Source organism: Camelina sativa, chromosome 5, assembly GCF_030686135.1.
Source record: "Camelina sativa cultivar CO46 ecotype springtype chromosome 5, ASM3068613v1".
NCBI classification, from domain to species: Eukaryota; Viridiplantae; Streptophyta; class Magnoliopsida; order Brassicales; family Brassicaceae; genus Camelina; species Camelina sativa.
Genome location: NC_141884.1, coordinates 38993084 through 39006376, shown reverse-complemented (window position 1 = coordinate 39006376; position 13293 = coordinate 38993084). Strand labels below are relative to the sequence as shown.

Here is a 13293-nt window from a genome sequence, read left to right as displayed (position 1 = left end):
CCATCCTCGTCAAACAAATTAGAACACAAAGAGATTTGCTAAATCGTAATTTTACTAATTATCGATAATTGTATTATTCTATGGCTACAAGGAAATTATCCTCCAGAATATATATGTGAAATCCACTTTGACGTAGAACTCTAACCATGCACTACTATAACAATATTAGGAAACTCCAAATAGAAACCGAATACGGAATACTTAAATAAATAAAATATAAGGAAAATAGAATGAAAAACCACACAAGTAGGATGAGATCCAAGCACTTCTTCTTAATATCCTTTGAAGAAGCATCATGGTGAACTAATAGATGATCAAAAATAATCCAAATTAAGTCTGAAACTTGCACTGAAAAATATGACAACGTTCAACAAGATGTCATATAATGTGACACTAATTAAAATCCATTTTAAGAACTTGAAATTAACTCATAAAGGGAGAGACTAAACTTGGAAAAAAAGGAACAAGGAGACTGTCACGAAGAGGAGAACAAGACAAGATGTGATATGTAGAGTTTGGGGGTTGAAATAGGAGGGGCTCCAGGAATTGCTTAAAGAGCATCACCTTGTTACCATTCTTGGAAATTGCCGCAGGGTGGAAGAGTGAAGTCTCATCATGAGGCGTATAGCAAGTGGGGTTAATCTTGTTCAAGTCAATGGAGAACAACTTGTCCATTTTCAATAATGCCCCACCAGTGTTGTGGTTAGTGAGCCTCCAAACGTGTTGCATGCCATCTCCATTTGTCTCTAAAGCCCACACAAGACGACGGTCGTCGTCTATGCTACCGAAGCTCATATCAACAACGGATGATGATAATGTCTCAATAATAGGATTTGGAATGACTTGAAACATGTCCGTGTGAAGATCAAAAGCAATCAATTTGGTCAAGTTAGGTGGAACCAATAAAGCCATCCGTTTGCAAAAGTTGGTAAGTTGGTGTTGTTTAAGCGATGTTCAGGAAGAGGTGGAGGCACCTGCCTCCATTGCTTGACTTCAAAATCGAATATATCGCATGATAAGGTGGTATTGTACTTGTTAATATTATGTAACCACACTATTTTGTGTGTTCCAGTAACGTAGTCTTTTCCAAATCCTGGCAAAGGGACCTCTGAGTCATTGTTGTCTATTTGAAAGTTGGCAAGAGGAAGCTTGTAGGACCATCTCGTGGCTGGGTTTATCACTGTAATTTCTCTTGTGGAGGCATACAAGCAGACAAGACCATCGATACTATCAGAAGGACTCCCATATTCGTCGCTAGTAGGTATCCCTTTATCATCGCTAATATGATATCCTTCTTCTTCTTCTTCTACTAGACAAGCGGAAGACCACTCCAACCTCATAGTCTTTAGAGCAACTTTCCTATACCAGCTTCTATACCTTGTATAAGAATATAAACACACAACTTTGGGTTCCTGGGTTTTCTGATGCAACATGTGTCTTTCCTTAAAAGATTTGGACCTTATCGTACCTCTCCAGTGTTTAGACACGGTTTGGAATCTCAACAGGGATTTCACTGGTAGTCGCAACATAACTTGTTCTAACACATCGTGGTTAAGTATCTCATCAGTTCCCTCCCTTCTTCTTTTTCTTTTGCTTGCTCTTTCAATTATCTTCCATGATGTTGCATCATCTGTCCTGTCTTCACTTCTTCTCCGATGTAAGTCTTCAGTTTTTCTTTCTCTTCGTGATGACCACAAAGACCAAGAGAATTTGTCTTCCCCGTTGCTCTTCCTCTTCCATGATGTTGCATCATCTCGCCTGTCTTCACTTCTTCTCCGATGTAACTCTTCAGTTCTTCTTTCTCTTCGTGACCACAAAGACCAAGAGATTTTGTCTTTTCCGTTGCTCTTCCTCTTCCATGATGATGCACCGTCATATTCATCTCTTCTTCTCCTTCCTCTCCATGAAGACGGTGCAATCTTTCCCTTTTCCATGGATGATAGATCATCTGATCTCCAACTTTTGTCTTCAATTCTTCTTCCTCTTTGTGACAACGACGACCAAGAGATGTTGTGTTTTCTGTCCCTCTTCCATGATGATGTACCATCGTAGTATTCATCTCTTATCTTCTTCCTCCATCTTTGAGACAGTCTCTCTTCTTCACTTCTTTTCCTTCCTCTCTCTGAACACGACGCTATCTTTCCACTTTCGTGGCTCTTCCTCCCCTCCATCGATGCTAAAGATTATCCTCCGAAGTCCGATGTGTCTTAATGCTATCTTCTTTTTCTAACGACACGTACGAAGACCAAGTAATATTCGCCTTCTTCGTGTCTTCAATAGTCTTCTTAGGATCTCTCTCTGCCTCCAATATATATATATGGACATTGGCTTCTTCTACCGACTCTCGAACTAGGAATTCTTTCTAGTTTCATGTAAATCCAAAAGCCTAGTGGTAATTATTTTCTGAGAAGATAAACTCAAAGAACAAAAACATACATAGTTGTAATTTATTTATATATATTTTAAATTTATTAAAGATGTTAATTTTAAGTAAGCATTAAAATTTAAAAACCTAAAAAGCCTTATCACATACAATGTTAGATTCCGATACTGAAAACAAAAAGTTAGGTGTTTTATAAATCGACTATTTATTTTAATAACAGAAATATATTTATACGATAAATCACACCTTACATGTGAATAATCGATGACTCACGAAATCAGTGAATTTTTTTTGTTTAAGAAGTATTGTATTGATTTTAATATTTGTAACTATGTATAAATATAATTTCTTTTTGACAAGTATTTACACATGTGTCGACACCCCTCCCAAAACCATAGGGATTAGTTCGTGGATGTTACACATGTGTTAGAAAACCAAATCAAATCTCTTATTAATTAAGTAAATTTGTGAAATCTTGTTGTGTTAATTAATTGCTCCTTGAAGTTCCATAATTTAATTGCGTAAAGTGGCTACATTATGTTGGCTTGGCGGCGCGTTCCAAGCTCCATATTTTATCTCTTAGTAATTTATTAAGTATCGTTGCTTGTTAGAAGTTATTTGAAGCTCCATATTTTTTTGCACAAAAAAAAAAAAAGACGAAGCTCCATATTTCATCTCTTTATCACTCTTAATCAATTACGTTCTAGGGATTTGTCTTTTAATTATTGCTTAGTAATTTACTATTTTCTGCTTTGTTTGATTTCAAATCCCCTGTATATTAAAAGAGGAACATTCTTGAAGAAAAGCTAACGTATCGTTGCCAGAGAGATCTGTGCCCAATTTATTACTTGTCCTTAATATTCTACTAGGTACCAACCCGTCCTATGTGCGGAATAAATCGATTTAAATAAAATATTATGAGCAAAATTATTATTTGAGATTTAAGATTTATTTTGTGTAAAACAAAATATGTAAGTAGAATTTTTCAAATTTGCGTTTACTTTTGTTAAAATACGTTTTACCCGTGAAATATTTGAACTTGGAAAAGAATTTTAAGGTGGTGTAGAAATTTTTGATGTGTTTTTATATTATGAGCAAAATTATTATTTGAGATTTAAGATTTATTTTGTGTAAAACAAAATATGTAAGTAAAGTTTTTCAAATTTGCGTTTAATTTCGGTAAAATAAGTTTTACCCGTGAAATATTTAAACTTGGAAAAGAATCTTAAGGTGGTATAGAAATTTTTGATGTGTTTTTATATTATGAGCAAAATTATTATTTGGGATTTAAGATTTATTTTGTGTAAAACAAAATATGTAAGTAAAGTTTTTCAAATTTTGCGTTTACTTTCGGTAAAATACGTTTTACCCGTGAAATATTTGAAGTTGGAAAATAATTTTAAAGTGGTGTAGAAATTTTTGATGTGTTTTTGTGTTTCTAAAAATCAAATTCACATATTTTATATTTAACATTATCATCTACATCACTATACCATTAAATAGATAAAAAAAATTACTTTTTAGACTAATTGATTTAATTTAAACTAATCATAAGTTTAAAAAATGAAATGAGAAAAATATATAAAAGTGGTAAATAAATGAATAATTTATTTATAATAATTAAATATGTTATAAAATTGATAATTAAATACATTTCTGGATTTTAATTGTTGATTAAAGTGTCATGAGCTCTGTAACACTGACACATTAGCTTTTTTTTTAAGTGTGCTTCTCTATTAATATATAGGGGATAATATTACATAAAACTGTCATTGCTATTCAATTTATTTATATACACAATTTTTGTTCCTATAAATTCTAAAATTGGTAAATATTAATAAATATTATCCTCTACATGTTTTAGAAATTATTTTCAAAACCTATGTATTATAATATAATAAAAAATTATAACATGAGATGTTAAAAATATATATTTAAATCATATTTTCAAAAATATAAATAATATTATTTCTTATTGTTTAAATTTTTTTGACTAAAAAAAATTGAAATTAATTTTGAATAATAGATATTGGAAAATTCTTTAAAAAACAATTTGATGGCATCTTAAATTTATTTTAAACTATAAAATATTTAAACTTATGCAAATCCTAATTTTCAATTTTCCATATAGAAAATTTCTGATATATAAAACTAAACGTATATTAAAGATTCCTTAATTTCAAAATTAACAAATTAAAAAAATATAAAATATTATATATATTTTAATATTATTTTTTAAAGATTTTGAGGGACGGGTTATTATAGAGTATAGCTACCGGGATAGGTTTAACCCGCTTAAGAATTTAGGTCATTCGTTTTGAGAAGTTTTAATCTTTTTGATGGTTTTTATCTGTTTTATAATTTACAAGTTTTATACAATTCTGATTAATCACTGATTCAGTAAACGTTAGATTCGGGTATGTTGTTTTGTGAATCTGAATTTTGTGCTAAAACTTTTATTATTTCAAAAATCACAAACTGGATGAAACCAAACTAATATAAGTTTGAACTGTAAATGATTTAACAAATAATTATATTTATAAATATAACTCTATGTGTACATAATATATTACAAACCTTATAGTAAACATAGTTTTTAAAATCAATCACGCACATACGTGCGGATCCGTACCTAGTCTTGTTAGTATTTTGCATCTTTTTCCTTTTATTTTATTTTGCCTCTAATTTAAGTTTTCATGTGTTAGAAAACCAAATCAAATCTCTTATTAATTAAGTAAATTTGTGAAACTTTGGTGTGTTAATTAATTGTATCTTGAGGTTCCATAATTGAATTGGTGAAAATGACTATAATATAGTTACTTGGCGGCTCGTTCCAAGCGAAATCAGCTTTTTTTGTACTCCTTTTAATCTATATAAATAATTTGATCAATTAAAACCGAACAAAGCAGAGAAGACAAAAAAATTTAAATGAGTTTGACCATTTCAGACTTCTGAAATTTACATTGTAATAATGAGCTATCGGCCAGCTGCGGATAGCTATCAGCCAGCTATCGTCAGTTCGACCAGCTGCAAGTCTGCTGCCACTAGCTCGATCAGCTGCCAAGGAGCTCGACCTAGCTCGGCCAGCTGGACGGTAGTGGACAGTGTACAGGTCAGCTGGAGAGCTCAGGGTGGTCATGGGACGCGGTGACCGAACAGGCGTGACCGAACGGACATGGACGGATGGACATGACCAAACAGGCACGGCCGGACAGGCACAGCCGAACGTACACGATCGAACGTGTGCGATCGAAGAATCTTGATGGACAGGTACCTTTTGGGGCCTAGACTTTGGCCAAGACCCTATAAATAGAGGGCGTTACCTTCATTTCCAACACCACCATCGTCCATCCATCATCCATCAATTCCTAAGAAGAAAAGGGGATGCGGCTCGGCGAGTACTACTGTACATCGTCTGAACTGATGCGCACGCTACCTCTCTATCAACGGTACGATGAGACGAGCGACGATTCAACAATCGGGTCAAACCGGTCGAAGGATAAGCGGCGGTTCGACCATGGAGTTGGACTGATTGCAGGATGATCGACAGTTCGATCATAGCGTCGGACCAATCGAAAGGTCATCGACGATCTGCGTCAATGGATGGATCGATCGAGGATTGACTGGTGATCCAATCGCTAGTCGGATCGGGTGATCCAAGGATCGACGATACGAGCCGTAGGTTAGATTGATCGGTCAGGTGGTCGGCAAGTTAGTCGGAAGTATCGGCCCGGTCAGTGGTTGATCGGCGATTCGATTATGGGTTCGGATCGTTGGATCGACCAGGCTCTGATACCAAGACCGATGAGTTGACCGAGGTATCACGGTACGTCCGGTACCAAGCTTCGGACACGAGTGGTATGGGAAGCCGATAGCGCAATCGATCACCATGAGCCGAAGGGACTATAAGTCCCCATCCCTAATATGTGCAAAGTATGTGGGGTTGGTTGGTTGTATGGCTAAGCACAAAGAGATGGGTCAAGGTTAATATGATATTCCGCTGCGTATAAGGTTTAAGAAGCAAGGCCGCGAGCCAAAGCTAAGTAAATGATTCAATGAATATTCGGCCGGAATAGGGCCGAATGGAAGCCGTGACCGGGGACACCGAGAGGTCCGGGTCGGGGTATATCACCCGTGAGCCCATCCATATCTGACAGGTTGTTTGCTACGTCCAGTAGGCTTTAAATACTTGTTTACCGTCCGTACAAATCACCACATGATCTTTTCCTGTGTTTTTTCCTCACTAGCACAATTCCGACAATCACTTCCCGGACGGTCACCCATCCTGAGACTATTCCAACTCAAGCATGCTTAACTCTAGAGTTCTCTCATGACACTTGACCGAAAAGATAAGTGTACTTTTGGTGACATAGGTGTGCAAATCAATTCTTTTAAACCTCTTTACATGTCCCTAAAATTGGGGTGTCACAACAATTGATTGCAAGACCATTGATCATGAGATCAAAACTCCCAACCTGTGTATGGGGACATGCCATCTTGGATGCAGAAGCACTTATTCGGATAAGACCAAGTGCATATCATATGTAATCCCCTTTACAGTTTGCATTTGGTCGAGAACCAAATATATCCCATCTAAGGATTTTTGGTTGTGCGATATATATCTGCGTATAACACCTTCACAAAATACAAAGATGGGATCACAAAGAAGGTTGGGTATATATACTGGTTGTGATTTTCCATCAATTATAAGATACCTAGAACCACAGACTGATGATGTCTTTACAACACGTTTTGCCGATTGTCATTTTGAAGAAAAAGTTTTCTCGGTTCTAGGGGGAGAAAATAAACAAGTAGGAAAATATATCAAATGGTGTGTACCATCTTTGTTACACCTTAATCCTCCTACAAAGCAGTCCGAAATATAAGTTCGACGAGTCATACATGTGCAGAGTATTGCAAATCAACTTCTTGATGCATTTGTTGATACCAAAACAATAACTAAATCATATATACCAGTTGAAAATGTTCCTGCTAGAATTGAAATACCACAAGAACGTGGATAAGCAGATGATACACGAGAGTCTATAACACGTTTGAAGCGTGGTAGCCTAGTTGGTTCTAAGGATAATAATCCTAGAAAAAGAAAAGAATTTGAAAAGCATGATATACCCAAAATAGCAGAAAGCATTTTGGAAGAAATGAATCATGAGTCTAATGAAATTATTGAGCATCATGAGCCTAAAGAAAATCATGAACTTTCTATCAACTATATCCATAATGGAAATATATGGAATCGAAATAAAATCGATGATGTTGATGACACTTTCTCGTACCTTGTTTCATGGGAAATAGATGAGAAAAGTGAGGATCTAGAGCTAAAGTATGTATATGAATGTCAAAGAGACATGACTGGACAAAATGGAAAGATGAAATACAAGTGGAACTTGACTCGCTTAATAAACGAAATGTATTCGGACCTATTGTACTCACGCCTGAAAATGTGAGACCGGTTAGATACAAGTGGGTATTCATTAGAACAGGAAATGAGAAAAATGAAATTACGAGATATAAGGCTTGTCTTGTAGCTCAAGGATTTTCTCAAAGACCTGGGATTGATTATGAGGAAACATATTCCCATATTATGGATGCAATATTGTTTAGATTTCTAATGAGTCTATTAGCTGGCGAAAATCTAGGCATGCGTCTCATGGATGTAGTTACACAATAATTATATGGATCATTAGATATTGATATCTATATGAGAGTTCCTGATGGATTTAATATGCCAAAAGTATTAAAAGCTTAGTCTAAAGAGTTATGTGCAATAAAGTTGCAAAGATCATTAGATGGGTTAAAGTAGTATGGACGTATGTGGTATGATCGTCTCAGTGAGCATTTAACAAAAGAAGAATATGTGAATAATCCTATATGCCCATGTGTTTGCATTAAGAAAATAAACTCCGGATTTGTGAAAATCGTGGTATATGTTTATGATCTTAATATAGTCGGGACTCCTCAGGAAATACAGAGCCATATTAAATCAAGTAGCAGAATTCGTAAGAATACAGAGCCAACTCTCTTATATGAGAGCAATATTGCATGTGTTGCTCAGACAAAGAAAGGATATATCAAAAGTGACAGAACCAAACATATCCCTCCAAAGTTCTTTTCATACACCCAAAAACTCGTGAAGAACAAAGACATTAAAGTAAGATATATTCGATCATCCGAGAATTCTGCAAATCTCTTCACAAAATCATTACCCAGGAATACATTCAGGAAACATATCCATAACATTGTACTCTTTTTACCTTACTAAGATTTTTCTCATTGGGTTTATATCATATCTTTATAAAGAATGATGTAATTCCTTTCAAAAAGATTTATTCAGAGACTATAGGATTATATAAGGAAAACAAATATACACAATATATAGAAAGCGTTGACAGAGGAGATAAGATGATATGACAAAGACTCACTCAGAAAATAGCTAGGAACTAACATGAAGTCTTTCTTTGAAGTTTAGAATCTCACTTTCTGAATTATATTCATCTCTGATAACCCAAATGACATAGTGTTACATACGATCGAGCATGAAATATCATAGGAGACCTATCCAACTCCTAGAACAGAAGGTGCAATACAGCTCGTAGTCAAATATATTTTTGTGGCTCATCAAAATATTGGACCGCAACCAATGGACATATAGCTTGTTCTGTTTCTTAGACTAAACTGTGGAATCAGGGTTTGGCCATATGAAATGTGATTATATAGAAATTATTCTTGTGGTTAGAATTGAAATAACCATAGAGATCCTTGTGCAATCTCGAGTAGTTGTACTTTGATCTAGGAAAATAACAAATAGAGAAATTATCCTGATGTAATTATTCTTTGCTATTAAGCTAAGAGAACTTTTCTGTGCACCCATGTTTAGCGTTTTGGCAATGGACAATGACTGCTTCGACAAATCTATCCATTATTCTAGATCAATAGTTATTCTCCTGATTTAGAATAATGGAGAGAATTATGGAAGCCGTAATTGCCCCTTGCCCAAAAGCTAAACATGAATGCAGAGAGAAGTCTCTTATGGCGATGAATTCATTCATCAAAAGGATTGTGATTCCTCACTGTGCTATTGTCCTAAACCAAACTGCAACTACTCGAGCATGTACAAAGATCTCTCCGGTCATTACATTGCTAATTACAAGGTGGGATTCAACTGTGTGTGTTTATATATATATATATATTGTCCTGTGGGAAGGTTGTTAAAGGGTGGGGACCAGGGTTCGAGGAACATATGGTGCACCGCAACCGCAAACGCTTACGGGAAGCAGCTTTTGGAATTCAGTGGTCTAGAGAGACTGGGAGCGGTTGAGAGCGATTGGAAGCGGTTTGTGTGATTGACACCAATCGCTAGCAACCGCTACCACCCGCAAACACAGTGTTTGCAGGAGGTAGCGGGAGAACCAGTCAACACCTTAATGGCAATTGATGTTAAGTGGAACTAATATACAAAGACGCAATCATGGGGTTTTATCCTGTAAAACAACTACACTAGATTCTGAAAAAAAACAAATCATTCATCTCGAAACAATATACTCCGCACTGAGAGATATTATATCAAACCCCAAATTGATGTACAACAAAGGCCTCCCCTGTTGGGCCGGTCATTGAATTTTGGTGGCCTAAAGCATAGAAAAATAATTTTGTTTATTATATAAAATTAATATTTTTTTCACTACAATACTAAAATATAATTAAAAACATGAAAAAATGTAATAACAATCTAAAATTTAATTTTTCTAACTTTTATTATAGCAAATACTCGGTAGACATCATTGCTAATCAAAAGTAGTTGGTAATAATGTATTATTATAATAAAATAAAAATTAAGGAGAAGAAGTAATTTCGATGTTCTTGTATAAAATTTTAGTTTTGTTTGAATATTATAATATCTTCAAGTCAAGTTAATTCAAATTTTTGTAGAAAAAACAAAAACCAAAACCTGTAAATAAAAAGCAAAAAAAAAAAGAAAAAAAAAACTGTAAACAAACTAGCAGAGTTGAAGGCTTGAACCCCTGACTTGCCACATAATTGCATGATACAGACCTGCCTAATCTCTGAAATATGTGTCGCTAAAACATTTACTATATGATGCGGCCGAAAGCAATTGCTTTGCCTACTTTAGGGGTGGGCCGGCACTGCCTGTTGTCTCCCTCATAAGCCATTTTCATGCATTTGATGCCTCTCTTCTCCTTTCTCCATTCATCCTCTCACTCCAGTTCCTTGAGAAATTCAATGTTGTCCACAAACACCTGCAAAGCGGAAAGTCGCAAACTCAAAACGCGAAATTCACAGCTCTTTCCATCATATATGAATCTATCTCAACAGCAATACTAAAGTGACCAAAACCAGCGCTGACATCATACTTGTCAACTCCATAATCTGCAAACAAACTTATATTAAAAAGGGCAAGCCAACAACACTCTGGGTCATGAGCATAAAAGCGGGAGTCATAGAGTTCTTCTGTTCTTTTGTTTATGCTTTGAATACCTCAGAGGAGAGGAGGGTTCTTTGGGATGAGCTTCATTGTCATCATGATTCTCCATTGTTCGATAATAAGCCATGGATGATTTGTGGAGATTTTAATGATATTTGGGCAAGTGGAGAACATTCAAATCATGATACTCGGCAGTTTAACACGTTGGGGATGCGAGAGTTTCAGGATGTGGTGTGGCATTGTTCACTGACAGATTTAGGCCATCATGGCCCCCTCTATACTTGGTGTAACAAGCGAGATGAGGGTCTTATTTGTAAGAAGTTGGATTGAGTTTTGGTAAATGAACATTGGGGAGATTGGTTCCCACACTCTTATAGTGTGTTTGAGGCTGGTGGATGTTCTGATCATGTCAGAGGTCGGGTTGTTTTTGAGGTTGTAGCAACTGGTTGCCGCAAGCCGTTTAAATTTGCAAATGTTTATCCAAACTCCCTCAGTTTCAGGAGGTGGTTGCGACTCATTGGAATGCCACGTCGCCCTTGTTTCCATCCACTTCTGCTTTATATTGCCTCTCCAAGAAGCTTAAAAATTTTAAACCAAGTTTGCGTTCTTTGGGCAAAGAACAACTTGGGGATTTATCAAAAAGAACACACGAGGCTCATGACAATCTATGTGAGAAGCAGACTGCTACTCTAACGAATCTGACATAGCAGTCACTGGAGGAGGAGACTACTGCCTACACCTTGTATCTTGCTGAGCTAGAGGAAGGTTATCTTAAACAAAAAGCTAAGCTTTATTGGCTTAATGTGGGGAACATGAACAATGCTTATTTTCATAAAGTGGTGAATATTCGAAAAATGCAGAATTCAATTCGTGAGCTTCGAGGTCCTAACGGGGAACTTTTGCGAACTAGTAGTGAACTTAAGGGCGAGGCAGAGAGGTTCTTTAAGGACTTTCTAAACCAACAGCCGAGTGACTTTGTTGGAATGTCAGTAGAGGAGCTTCAGGATCTGTTACCTTTCCGCTGTCAGGATGCAGATCGGGACATGCTTACAAAGCCAGTAACTTCTGATGAAATTCAGCAGATCCTTTTTGCGATGCCAAGTAACAAATCTCCGGGGCCTGATGGTTATACAAGTGAGTTCTTTAAGGCTTCTTGGTCCATTATAGGCAATGACGTTGTTGCAGCCATTCAGTCGTTTTTCATTAAAGGTTTTCTTCCCAAGGGTTTGAGTAACCCCGTTCTCGCTCTTATACCAAAGAAGGATGAGGCTATTGACATGAAAGACTATCGGCCAATCTCTTGCTGCAATGTGCTGTATAAGGTAATATCCAAAGTTTTGGCTAACCGTCTCAAGTGTCTTTGTAGTGACCCTCACCAAGGGCAAATATCCCAAAATAAAAGATCGAGAAAATGACTTGGAAAAGACCTAAGAAAGAAGAAAAAGAAAAATAAAGGAGAACGACCGAGGGAATTACGAGGAAAAATTTGTAAGTCGGAGAATAACCAAGCCAACACTGGAGTAATAGGATGCGCGATCGAGACCTTAAGACCGATCGGGAGTTGGAATAGTCGGTCAGGTATCGAGAAAATTAACCGAGAGTGCCGAGAAAATTGTCCGAGACGTATCGTCGAGACATCCGAGACGTGTCGTCGAAGCGTCTGCAGACATATCGTCGAAGCATCCAGGACATGCTGCCAAAGAGACCGATAGCATCCGAGAGACCGAGAAAGCTGATCAAGAAATGTCGAGAGGACCGAGAGGCGTGACCGAACGAGACGAGAAACGCCGGGAATTGTCGAGAGATGGATTTTGCCGAGAGAAACAAGAATCAATTTTTCTCTCATAAAATGGACCAATCAAATTACATGCATTATCATGCACTAATAAAACCGAGTTAGTGGGCTTAATGGCGATTAGCGATTGGAGAGTGCTAATCACGCTCCACATGCAAGCAAGGAGGAAGCCATGTGTCAAAATGCACTAAGGGAGAAGAGGGAGAGTTCGAGCCTATAAATAAAGGGTGTGAGACTTCATTGTTTCATTTTCTCTCATTTCTCTCATTCCTCAAACACTAAAACACTTAAGCTTATCTCTCAAAGTCGAGAGAGAGATAGAGAGAGAGTTCATCGACTCTTGTGTCGAGAGAAAATCAAGAAGAGAGGGTTATTGTGCCGAGAGAGATTGCCGAAGAAAGACGAGAGAGTGATTGTCGAGAATTATCACTTTGTCGAGAGATTCTGTCGAAGAGTTCATCGAGAATAGACGAGGATCGTGTCGAAGAGATCGCCGAGAAGAACCGGTGATAGTGTCGAGAAAGAAAGATCGAGAGCGAGACGTATTTTGCGATCGAAGAAGGTCGAGAGCGAGACACGGTTTACGGTCGAGAACGAGCGAGAAAAGGTAGTGGTTGTGGATCGAAAGCGGACGAAGAAGCGGAAGCTGTTCGA

General features: G+C 36.8%; 1 pseudogene; it reads right to left on the bottom strand.

Moving 5' to 3' along the window:
* Positions 1–252: 252 nt before the first annotated feature.
* On the bottom strand, positions 253–2375 carry LOC147944938 (putative F-box/kelch-repeat protein At1g12870; annotated as a pseudogene).
* Between the last annotated feature and the right edge of the window lie 10918 nt (positions 2376–13293).